The sequence below is a fragment of the Atta colombica genome, unplaced genomic scaffold (genome assembly GCF_001594045.1).
Source record: "Atta colombica isolate Treedump-2 unplaced genomic scaffold, Acol1.0 scaffold204, whole genome shotgun sequence".
NCBI classification, from domain to species: Eukaryota; Metazoa; Arthropoda; class Insecta; order Hymenoptera; family Formicidae; genus Atta; species Atta colombica.
Genome location: NW_017259299.1, coordinates 397,063 through 409,049, shown reverse-complemented (window position 1 = coordinate 409,049; position 11,987 = coordinate 397,063). Strand labels below are relative to the sequence as shown.

Genomic DNA, 11,987 nt, shown 5'->3' with positions numbered 1-11,987 from the left:
CACACACACACACACACACACACACACACACACACACACACACACACACACACACACACACACACACACACACACACACAATAAGAAACGAAAGATCTGAATGAAAGATAGTATGAAATATTAATTTTACTCATTTATATTTTTAGCGGTTATCGGTAAACGATTTTAAAACTATCTTAAGAAGATGAAAATAATAAATGTCATTCCATGATCGTAAAACTTTTATCGTGTCGATGTGACATCGAAATATAGCTCGATTGACTTTGGAAATGACTTACGAATTTTCGGCTCATGAATCTTTCGTCTGGCATGATCATTTTTTACTTTCTATTACATTCTCACATTTCTCGAATTTATATTCTATCAATCACGTATTTATATTTTTTTTATTTCCTTTTGACTTATTTTTAGCCTTCATTTTTATGATACTTTTTTTTTATAAAAGACGTATTTTTGACTCTTGAGATTACTTTTAACAATGTTTATTTTCATGTGAAATTGTTTGCAATTTCATTCTTAATGTTTTCAATCTTTTTGATGTTTTACGAAAACAAGGAGTCACTTCACTGATCGAAATCAGTTGTCGTCGTCGGTGCATAGCGGAAGCATCACTCCGATATATTATGCGGATCTGGATCGACGCATCGGGGATGGCCGTCGACTACGATTCGCAATTATTGTCGATAGTATTATCGACGCGCACCTGTCGCGCTACGTCGCTGATAATCGTCGTATGACTTAACGTAGTGTATTGCTCGTATGACAGGTTTGTGCATACGTTTCGCGAGACACGCCTCTGACTTATCTGCGCATCGGCAGAGGGGTGAAATGTGTTACGGTATGCTTCATTGTTGCTACGCTTTAAATTCGCATCATTCAAATTAACTTGATAATAGGGATCGTAAATTACAGAATTTCATCGCCACTGTTGGTTTCGCCAATATTGGAAAATTCATGAATCATCTATGTATATACTTATAAGACATAGAAACAGAAATTTTCATTCTTTGATACTATTTTTAATCATTCTCGTCTTTTTGTCCATGCGTAGTGATTGAGTTGATGTAAAAGAATATATTGCAACCATTAAGTTTCTGGAATGAAGCATAATAATAAATCATAAATAAGACGTGTCCTGAAACAGTTGATGACTGTCCAACTTTTATCATTCTCTCTTTCTATCGCTTCTTTTTCTACATATTCCCATTTTTTATCTTCGTGCATATGCTTTGTTTTTGCTCTTCGATACGTTATATAGTCCGGCGAAATTTAAAAATTTAATAATTTTATATTGTAAATTGTTTTTAATTTCTCTTACAATAGAAAAAAGCGATATTTCATGATGGAAGATGTGAGAAAAAGCAGTCCTTGTATCTTTCTCACAAAACATAATTTAATATCAACCTCAACATTCTATCTTATTTGAGCGAATTAATGCGAAAGCGCATTAATGTACAAGAAAATGCAAGAATCATAGGAATTATTCGAGTTAGTACTCGTCAAATCGTGTTGTGAACGAAGAATGATAATGCTACGGTTCCGGCAATGGCACGGTCAATGGACACAGATAAACGCGATCGACAAGAATCCATGTTATTCCCGCGCGTTGCGCATCACATGGAATAAATAACACGCTTTCTTTATCTTTATACACGGGAAAAGGAGCTCGTTATCGCTCGTTAAAAATCGTTGTGCTCATCGGGGGAATTGCCAAGTTGCGGTACGCGGGATAAATTTTGCCACCTGCGTGGATATTCCATAGTTTTACAACATAGTTCGTATTTAAGAGGATAACGAACGCGTTTCGCACTTAGATGCGGGAGATGATCGCGGAGCAAGTAGCCAACGTAATATATTCAAGCCTTTATCGTAGCTCGTGATAAAATTAATGTAAAGTAATTCCGTTGTAGTTGTACTCTTAGCACAGTTGCTACATAAATTTGATCCTGTCGTATAACACGGGGCGAATTCATAGAAGCGCATTTCATTAAATGGTCGATGTATTGCCTCGTTTTAGTAAAAACGATTAACATATCCTTTCGATATAATTCAACACGCGACGGATCATTTGTGATATATGTATATAGATATTTATACCCTAATTAAACTGAAACATCATTATCCATCAGCTCAAGATCATTATTATATCGTGCGATCTTGCTCGAATTGCACTTATAAATCATTAGCATTACTTTTAATTGTATGCACTTCAGATCATTATTACCTATCACAGCTTTCCATTTATTCGTGACCGGGTACAAATATGTGTTAGTGTAATTAATAATTAATACATTATTAAAAAATAATTAATACATTTATTTATTAATATTAGATATACGCGAGTAATAACAGTCATATACAAATGTTATCTACTATTCGACGAATAGATTTAAATACATTTTTACAACAAATAACACGAATAAGGATTTAAGTTATAACCGAACAGTAAATTGTATGTATCGTTAAAGTATATATCGATATAAAATGTGAAACGAATTTGTCGACGAATCGACGATAGTAAATCTTAGGATTATGATGGCGGCATGCCTTTGTGTCTCGCCGGTTTCGCATTTTAACAACTCGCGACACGTAAACTAATTCAGAAGTTTGATATCGCGCATCGAAAGAAAATCTTATGGAACTACGAACGCTGTATATTAGTCCGAAGAAACGTCGACGTTTGTCGTAGAACAGATAGCATTCTATTATTATGTTCACTTTTATTTCAAAATAATCTCAAGTATGTGATAATAATGAATATATTGACCCACTAAGTTATAAATAATCTTATAGCACACCGAGTAAGAGAAGTTAACAATTAGATTTTTCAATATTCCATATAATAAATATCTAATCTCTTAGTCTCAATATTACGATTGAACGTTATTGGATGTAAGCGCGAGGTATAAATTATAATTTTGGTTGGTAATGTACAGGTAGCGTTGAGTTTCGCAAGACAGTTTGCCAAGACAGTTATACGTTCAATTTTGTGGAACGGCTCTTGCACATCGACTAGAAAAATCCCGGCTTCGGCGCGGTGCGGTGCAGCGCGCAGCACTTCGATTCCAACAAAACGTCGACGCTCTTTTTTTCCGGCTCCTCCTCGTCTCTACCTACCTTCCCTTTCTCTTCCTGCTTCGCTCGACCGACGGGCTGGCTCTTTCCTCTCTTTTCTACCCTCCCCCGGCCACCGTCGTGGATCAATACACCGTAGCGAAGCGGCAGCCCCGTAAATGTGATTGTTGCTCGATTTCTTGCGTCTTAATTGCCTCGCGCTTAACGACGTAATTACTCGACGAGGAAAAAAGGGAAGAAAGAAACATTCACGCAGTGAGGTCAGCGCCGAGGTCTTCTCTTTTTTTCTCTCGATCATATTCTCCTTTTCTACTTTCCCAACCGTCAATCGCGCCATCCTTTTTTCTCTTACCCGAGCACTCTTTCCTCCTCCCACATTATCGTCGACTCCGCCACGCGGACTCTAAAAGTGCATCAGCCGCATAGAGTGCATCATACCGTCATCGTCTGAACGTCTAAAACTGAAGGGGAACCGAGAGAGAGAGAGAGAGAGAGAGAGAGAGAGAGAGAGAGAGAGAGAGAGAGACGAAGGCGCGAGGCGGTATTCGGTAAACGGAGAACGAAGCGAAAGCGAACGGTGATTCGCGACTCGCCGTAAACGACGTGCGGCGTTGCCGACGGTACCGCCGGCGCTTTCCGCATCGCTCGTTAGCTGGCAGCACGAGTAAGGCGGCGTACAAACTACCAACGGTTTGCGTTCGTGTTTGTGTAATGTGTTATTGGAGAGTTCGCGCGCGATCTCCAACAGATAATTTCTAACGATTATACGACTGCGACACGATTCCTAGCGTGATGAATCTTCTCTTCGCGATTGCTTCTTATTACGTAAGTACCCAAATTTTTCAACAGGGATTTGGATTCTACAAGTTTTCCATCTCCGCTCATCTTCGAGCTGAATCGACAGCTCTTGTTTGAAAACGAAACTAATCGTCATTATGGATGAATGCGCGCGATCTCTTTTCGATCTTTGCGATCTTCAATTGCGATATCAACGTTATTATATGCAATGCACGATCATAAGGCAATAATCAATAGAAACGCGATCGTGTTTTATGTATTTTTATGGTTAATGCATAATTTGAATCTCCCCTAGGCGGTTCCTCGCTCTTTCCAGCGTCGAACCTCTCCCTCCGAATACGCTCCAACGATACGTCGTTGCACTCGATCGACCGTCGCTTTGAAATATAAACAGTGCATTTGCATGTTTTCCGGATTTAATTAGCTTCGATGCGATTATTAATTGCCCGCGGCCGCGAGAGTGGTTGCGCGTCGATACGGCCGCCGCGTCGCGCCGCGCCGCGCCGCCCGGACCCGCTCGTATTTACAATTTTCGTTCGTAAATAACAAACCGTGGCGACGCCGCGGGTCGGATTTTAACGAGGGAATTAATAATCCCGTCTACATGGCGGGAGGAGAGAGATTGGGACGAGGGGGTAGAAAGGGGTACAAAACGGGCGCGAACGAAATTCGCGTCGGAGTGACCTGACCTCCGTAGGAGAGTCGCGTCCGTTCCGCGATTTTACAACGAGTTTCTTTGCGTAACGCTTTTTGCGTAGACGATGGATCGTGGATTTTGACTGCGAGGATTTCAACTTGGTGAATTTAACGCGTTAGATTTATGCGTTCCTTCAATCTTTCCAGTATATTACATGTCGAATCGTATTAAAATCTCTGTAAATAAATGTTCGCGTTCACTATTGACTGTTTTCATATACTTATTTTTCTCGTTTCCATGTCTCGTAATACGTCGAATCATATTACGACTTTCCTATTTAATAAACATTCTGCAATAGCAATAAGTTTGTCAAAGTTTCATTTATTTCCAAGATATCGGTAGTGATTGAAAAATATCGTTATTTTGCGATATAAACAAGACTATATGCCTTATAATACGGCGTATAATAAAATCGGTACAGTAAAGTAAACATATCCTATAATTACAGTCTATAATGATCAATTAGTGCTGTATACAAAAAGTTGAAGAGAAAGGAAAATCACACAAGTAGCTCTACACATAATTATGCGTCTCGGCGTTTCGCTCGGACAGATTGGTGCGAATACGTCTTTCGTTTCGTCGAGCGTGCCTGACATCGGGTAGTTTTGTTTTACGACCGTAATTCAAGTCGTCGTGCAGGGTCAGCCTACCGGAGCTGAGATAGTTTATCATCATTTAATCCTCCCGACCTGCCGCAACATTTTAAATCTCTCCTATCTCGGTTCCATGTGTCGTGGCCGGTCCGCGACACATGCCCGCAGCACGCACATGCGTTCACGTGACTCACGACCTCACGAGATGCATACGGCACTGAAGACAAAGAGAAAAAAAGAGAATAAAAGCACGCAATGATTTGTCGTCATTTTCATATTTCATATTTACTTTATCAACCATTTATTGTCTTTTTTTCCATATTATAGATTCTTTATCTTTCTACCAAGTGAAATTACTAAACTAATAAGTATTTATTTTAGACTCCTTTAATTGAACAAATTTAGAAATATATAACATGTAGTACTTGACTTTGAAAAGTCAAGGTTTATATATTTAATATTAAGAATTGCGCTAATTGATAATCAGCGTTGACTCTTATCGCTTGTACTACATGTTATATATAATATTTCTAAATTTCCATGTTGTCATATTGATTTAAGTTTTTTATTGTATAATTAGAGGGGGAATAGTTGATAAGTATTTTTCGAGCAAAAAATGAAAGAAATTGAAGCAATTTTAACCAAGGTTTTATATTATGGTGTTAACATTCCTATTCAATTGAGAAAACTTAAAGTATAAAATTCAATGCGATGTTGATAATCTTTCGTCTATTATTGATCTCGATAAATTAATGATTAATAAATTAGTGGTACTTGATAATATTCTCGGTTTTTCTATTTCTACGTATCCGTTAATCTTGGGAAGAAAAGGAGAATCAAGAAAGGAGAGACTAGGCAAAGGGGACATCAAGTGTTGTCGATTCGCCGTGAATTTACGCTAAGTGCAACGTTGCCTGGTGCAAGTGTGGTGCAAGGACGGGCCAGTAATTCGGAGAACGTTCAACGTGGCCCGGGGCTTCGGAAACGGGTCAGAGGTCGGCACAGACAGGCAGGCAGGCAGGCAGGCAGAGTGCCAGAAAGAGAGGAGGTTTCCGCGAGCGGGAACAGGGCACGCGGTTTATCCGGGCTCAGCGTCCTCGCCTTCTCGGTTTCCACCTTCCGGCATGCACATACACGCGAATTCGGCATTGTAACGCTAATTAAACTGGCGCGTGTCACCAGTCGAGTGACGTCACTCGCCATGATTTCTAACCATGGCGTCGTCTACCATGTATGGTTGAACCGGACTCCTCTGCTTGTCCAACTATCCCTCCCCGCGTATGAGCATCTCCGTTGCGGTCTCTAACTCCATGCGCGATGTTATTAATCTAATTACGTCCTCGTGGACATCAGGTGCCAACTGCATCTGAAATTTCAGGAAGATAAATCGTAGCGAGAAAAACTTTTCTGATTCTACAGACATTTCTCTGAGATAATTGCATCGGAATTTAATTTTTGCGATAATGATACGTGCGTGAATCATATTATTATATATTTTTCTATAGAATATTGGATATAAAAAAATTTCGATTAAATATAAATCTTTTAGTAATGCATTTCTTATAACAAAATTTAGTATCGATGTATCTACTGTGAGATAGTGAGATCCATACTGAAGCAAAGCATTATTACATCGATTTCCATCAGAAGATTATGTATTTGATTTATGATATTAATGCAAGCATCCATGCCGTGAGATCAATAGCGATTTTTCGAATTATTAACCGGCGCAGGCAAGCTAACGCAAATGCTATTAGTCGACGCGTCGAAATGATAATCGGCGAATACCGATTCGATTAATTAAAACATTCTTGTGCATTTAAAAATTATTAATTTACATAGAAATGGGTCGAATAATGAAAAAAAAAAATTATAAAGATGTGTGTAAAATAATATTTTAAAAATTAAGCTATAAGTATATACTAAACTGTCAAGAAATCTCATAGAATAATGTTTTTAGAGAGGAATTTTGTTTCAAGTCTTTCAAACTTATATATGTCACAATGAAAAAAATTATTTAAGAATATTTGTTTAACATTTTCTTATTCTTGTTGTTAGAAACTAGAAACAATTAATTTTGGATTTTGGAATGTTATCATCCACTTTGCACTTTTATATGTAAACATTCGACAAAGCTATCGCGCCTAAGATAAGAGCTTATAATGTACGAAGAAAGGATAGCACAATTACCGTATGCGCTAAGTGCCAACGTATATTTGACTGTCGCAAACGAAAGAGTGTTAATTGTGAACTTACGTTTTATAGAGGAAGTGGAGTGGACTCGCGAGAGAAGGCGCGACCAGCGGGTAGCAATGTAGCATGGCAAAGTCCGGTGCTCTCAGCTGTCGTCGTTGAATTACGTTAACACCTTTGTTCGATCTTATCGTTGGTTGACCAGCAGGACTCTTCGACCATTTCCATTATGCTGTTTCTTGCCATTACGCGTTTAATGATAATCGCACATCCGTACGCTGCAAAACGATGGCGTCGTTCGCGATCGCGCGACGGGGAAATCCACTCGTATATACATTTAGCTGCACGATCATTAAAGCGAGTACCGTATCGCTTGACTATCTTTATTTCAGCTTATAAGAATTAACCTTCTTCTCTCGAGTTAGATAATGCGCGGTCGATACCATGCAGTGTTTCAATCTGATCGTATTAATCTACACGTCTTTGTAACATACTTTTTTGCGCTCTGATAATCGTGCTGGCGAATTCGCACACGAATAAGCGAGAATATATTATATTATTATCTGTAAAACTTGAGCAATTATACGCATTGCGATCAAGTCGAATTATCACTTTGTTCTAATATCTGCACATGATTTTACGATAGTAATATAATTTTTAGTAATATAGTTTCAAGTTATGTATATGCTATCGCATATACATAAAGTTACAACTTTCTCTTTCTATTGTACTAGAGCAAAAATTATCTGTTTAGAAAAAGTCATAATATGTTGTTATAAAATTAATTACTATATCGTTTGCGCTTAGTTAAGTCGTCCGGTTTGTCCGACATCATCCCGTACCGACTGTTACAAACAGCATCCTGTTTATCAATAATTTGAATTTGAAAGACGCACCGAGAGACGGCGAGTTTGCAAGCCGCAACAAATTACGTCTATCGGGCGTCATTAATCACTCGGCATCTCCGACATCTGCGAACGCAGACCTCCACCCGTCGCCCTCTACTTACCGAAGAAAGACGGTGTTTCTGCTCACAAATGGAAAATAGGAATGACGTCACGATGCCGACCAACAACCTTGAAATACTACACGTTTATTCTGCACAAATAGATTTTAATAAAGAAAGAGAGCAACTTTTTTGTATTTTTGTATTTTCGATTCACTTTGCTCATACATTCGTTTTCAGAAATTTACACAAATACTTAAAAATATCTTAAAAGTATCGATGTTAAAAAAATGCAGATTATTGAATTTTACGATTTAATAAATCACGCGTGAAATTTTTGAATAATCTCCCTGCATCTGTTCACAAAAATCTATTTACGCAGAAAACTGTCATTCAAACCCTATTACTTGAACCAACGAGTTGGTTTACCGTAATCGCGTAAACATCCGATTCGCTTTGAGCTACTAGATGAGAATAATTTTAATTAAGATAAGTGAGTTCGAGGTGTCGACGGCGAGGATTATTTGAAAATAATTTCGACGGACGTATATAATGACACGCCCGGTTTATCCAGCGCGCTGATCTACGGATTACCCTCGGCCAAAGAGAAAGGATACTCTCATCCCGAATAAATTACGCGCCAGTAACATCGGTGGGTGGTGGATGGTGTGTTGGCGTGGGGCGATATAAGGTTAGGCAGAGTTCGCAAAGAGGACGAAACGAGAGAGAAAGGGAGAATAAAGTGCGAAACAACGAGCAAAAGCGAAATGTCGAGGATGGATAGAAGAAGAAAGAGAGAAGAGAGGGGGAGGGGGAGAGGGAGAGAGAGAGAGAGAGAGAGAGAGAGAGAGAGAGAGAGAGAGAGAGAGAGAGAGATATTCCAAACGACGAGCCAAAAGGAGAGCAGGTGCAAACTTGGCCTGTCAGGAAGTCGCTTACAGCTCGAGGACAAAAGCTTCCCGAGGGACTCGTGCGCGTTTGGAAGCGGCACTAGGGAGCCGCACAGGTCGGTCTGGATGGTGGAAGACGACGAGAAAGATGGTTGAGTTGAGGTAGCTTGAGGGGAGCGAGAAGGACGAGCCTAACTGTGAAATAACAGGGTGGCCTCTTCAACCCTCGCCTTGAAGATGCGAGCCTCATACGTCACTTCCTTACGGCGAAAGAGGGCGGCGTCTAAGGGTGGAAGCGAGTTATATTGATTTATTTATACCGAGAAAGCATCCCCAACGTGATGGGGTTATTGGGTACGTACCTATATTCTCTCTATCTATAACATCCGCTACAAGTTTCTATATACGAGTAGAAAAGCCGGATACCAACATTGAAGATCCTCTCTCTTTCTCTCTCTCTCTCTCTCTCTCTCTCTCTCTCTCTCTCTCTCTCTCTCTGTTTCAACCTGAATGACTCGGATCAATGATTGCGCAAAATCAAGTAACAGTTATTATTTTTTTAAAATAGCGTTTAAATTCAGCGAGGACTTCCGGGAGTCTGTATGATGCATTGCACGAATTTGAAATGACTGAATTCGAAAAGACAGATATATAATAAGATACATGCGTGGCTTAAGGAGAACTTACCTTTGTCGAAACAAATTAGTCATGGAAAGATCATTGTCGACGCAAGGAAGAAACAAACGGCGTCCGTCGCGTGTCCGACTGTTACATTCCAATTTATAACCGTCAGCTGCTGGGTGCAAAAATAAAGCCATAGCGGGAGTTCGCGTCGCGCGTGGCTACATGAATTCAGTTTCAAGCGAAGATGACGTGGTCGTCGTATTATGGTCCATCCACCTCCCACCGATCGTACTCACTCCTCCAGGGCTTTGCCCGATACATGACTCGGCCCTGTGGCATGACTGTCGCGAACACGCGAACCCGTTAGACCAAAGTTAACCCGCAATTTAGCTACGGTGATCATTCAAAGGAGACGTCTCACTCGATGCCACTTAACGAATCTTTTTTCTAAAGAAACGTTTTGCACTGTCAGATGCGACAATTATATACGGACATAAAGTCGACTTTGACAACATTCAAGTTAGAAGTCATGATTTAACTCGTGTTGCTTTAAACCCATTACCTCTACGGTTTTATTAAGAAAGATTTCTTGTAAAATTTTGAGATTCTTTGTAACATTTATTCATTCGTCGTCGAAAATAGTACGATTTTAGTAACGGTTTCGTAACTGTACGTTCGTGAATAGTACCTAGGTTTGACATACGACAGTATCATAGCTATGTACTGGGATTCAGAGAATTTGGGTCAAAATATGGTAGAAACTCTAGAACTTTTTAGAATTCCCACGGTAAATCACAGTTACAGAGTTGATGGGGCGATGTGTATGATTACACCCTGTCTCCTAACGGCTATAAATCTCCATCTATCCGCCCCACCTCTAGCCTAGGATTCTACAGGTATCCAAAGGACCTGTGCCTCCGAGGACTTCGAAATGGCTGTGACGTATAGCCTGGCGGTGCGTAATGGGTCGGCAACGTGAGCAAATGACTTTGAATAATCCTGATATATTGTTTATTCACTTATCCGCGGCGTGGAAAGACGGGATCTTCTGCAACGAGATATCCCACGTCGAATCGATAATGCGTTTTGAATATTTGTGTGTGTGTGTGTGTGTGTGTTTATTATGTTTTGTACATCATTGCATCTTTCATTATTCTTTTAATTTGCACGAAATGTTAATAAAAGAAAGCTCATCTCGATAGATTTGCTCAAAGATCAGGAACGTTGATCTCTTGTTATTAACGCGATTTTGGTTGTCTCTAGTGCCGAAATAATCATTATTTTCGAATCACTCGCACAGCCCTGTTATTTCGATTAATCAGAAACTGACGGGTCGTGCCGTGACCGTAAAATCTAGAGTTAAACGCACACTATAATCAATATCGTTGGATTCGTCTTTAAATCCATTAATTCAAAGCGCGCGCCAATTGAATGAGAGTTTCAAAATGATATTCAAAGTTAATCGACAGTGAATCTACAAAGGATCGCTATTATTCGATCTCGCATATTATTTGAAATTAATCTCGGTATCTATGATAACAGTTGATTGCATGCAAAAACGTTACAAGAACTTAATATTGGTGGACTGCACGCTCGTACAGAACGGGCTGAAGCGAAGCAATTTTCTGCTTTCCAAGAATATAATTTTCGCAGGGGGATGTGCCCGCTATATTTCCGAGATAAGACTATAGCTCCGCGGGATCTCCTCTCACCCAGCAAGACCCTACTCTCTCGTGTGAAATTACTTCGCTCCGCGGCTTACTCTTATCCCCCGGCGCCACCCTTTCTTACCGTGTATCCTCATTCAGCCGGGATCTCCCTGGAAATAAAGTAGATACCTTTCCTATTTTCGCATCTGGAAAATTGCAATACTGCAGTCGCGAGTGGTGCTCTCCGCTTGATAAATCAGTTGGAAGATAGAAAATTCTCCGAATTTGTGTAACTGCACGTAAGGAAGAAATAAGAGATAAATCTTTTTTTTGTTTCGGAGCTTTTATAGATGATATTTTTTCGCGTTTGATCGTTTCACATAGTGGTATTGGTTAATATTACACCAGGTGTAATATGTAACTGTCGAGTGAATACCGGGTTATAGTAATAAACGTAAATGCTTTTCTACACTTGTAAGTACTTATAATCAGCGCATATACATATATATATATATATATATA

General features: G+C 39.6%; 1 protein-coding gene across 1 annotated transcript in view; it reads left to right on the top strand.

Moving 5' to 3' along the window:
• The window catches only part of LOC108687289 (homeobox protein homothorax), a 382,549-nt gene that overhangs the window by 190,576 nt on the left and 179,986 nt on the right, over nucleotides 1-11,987 (top strand). The window lies entirely within an intron of this gene.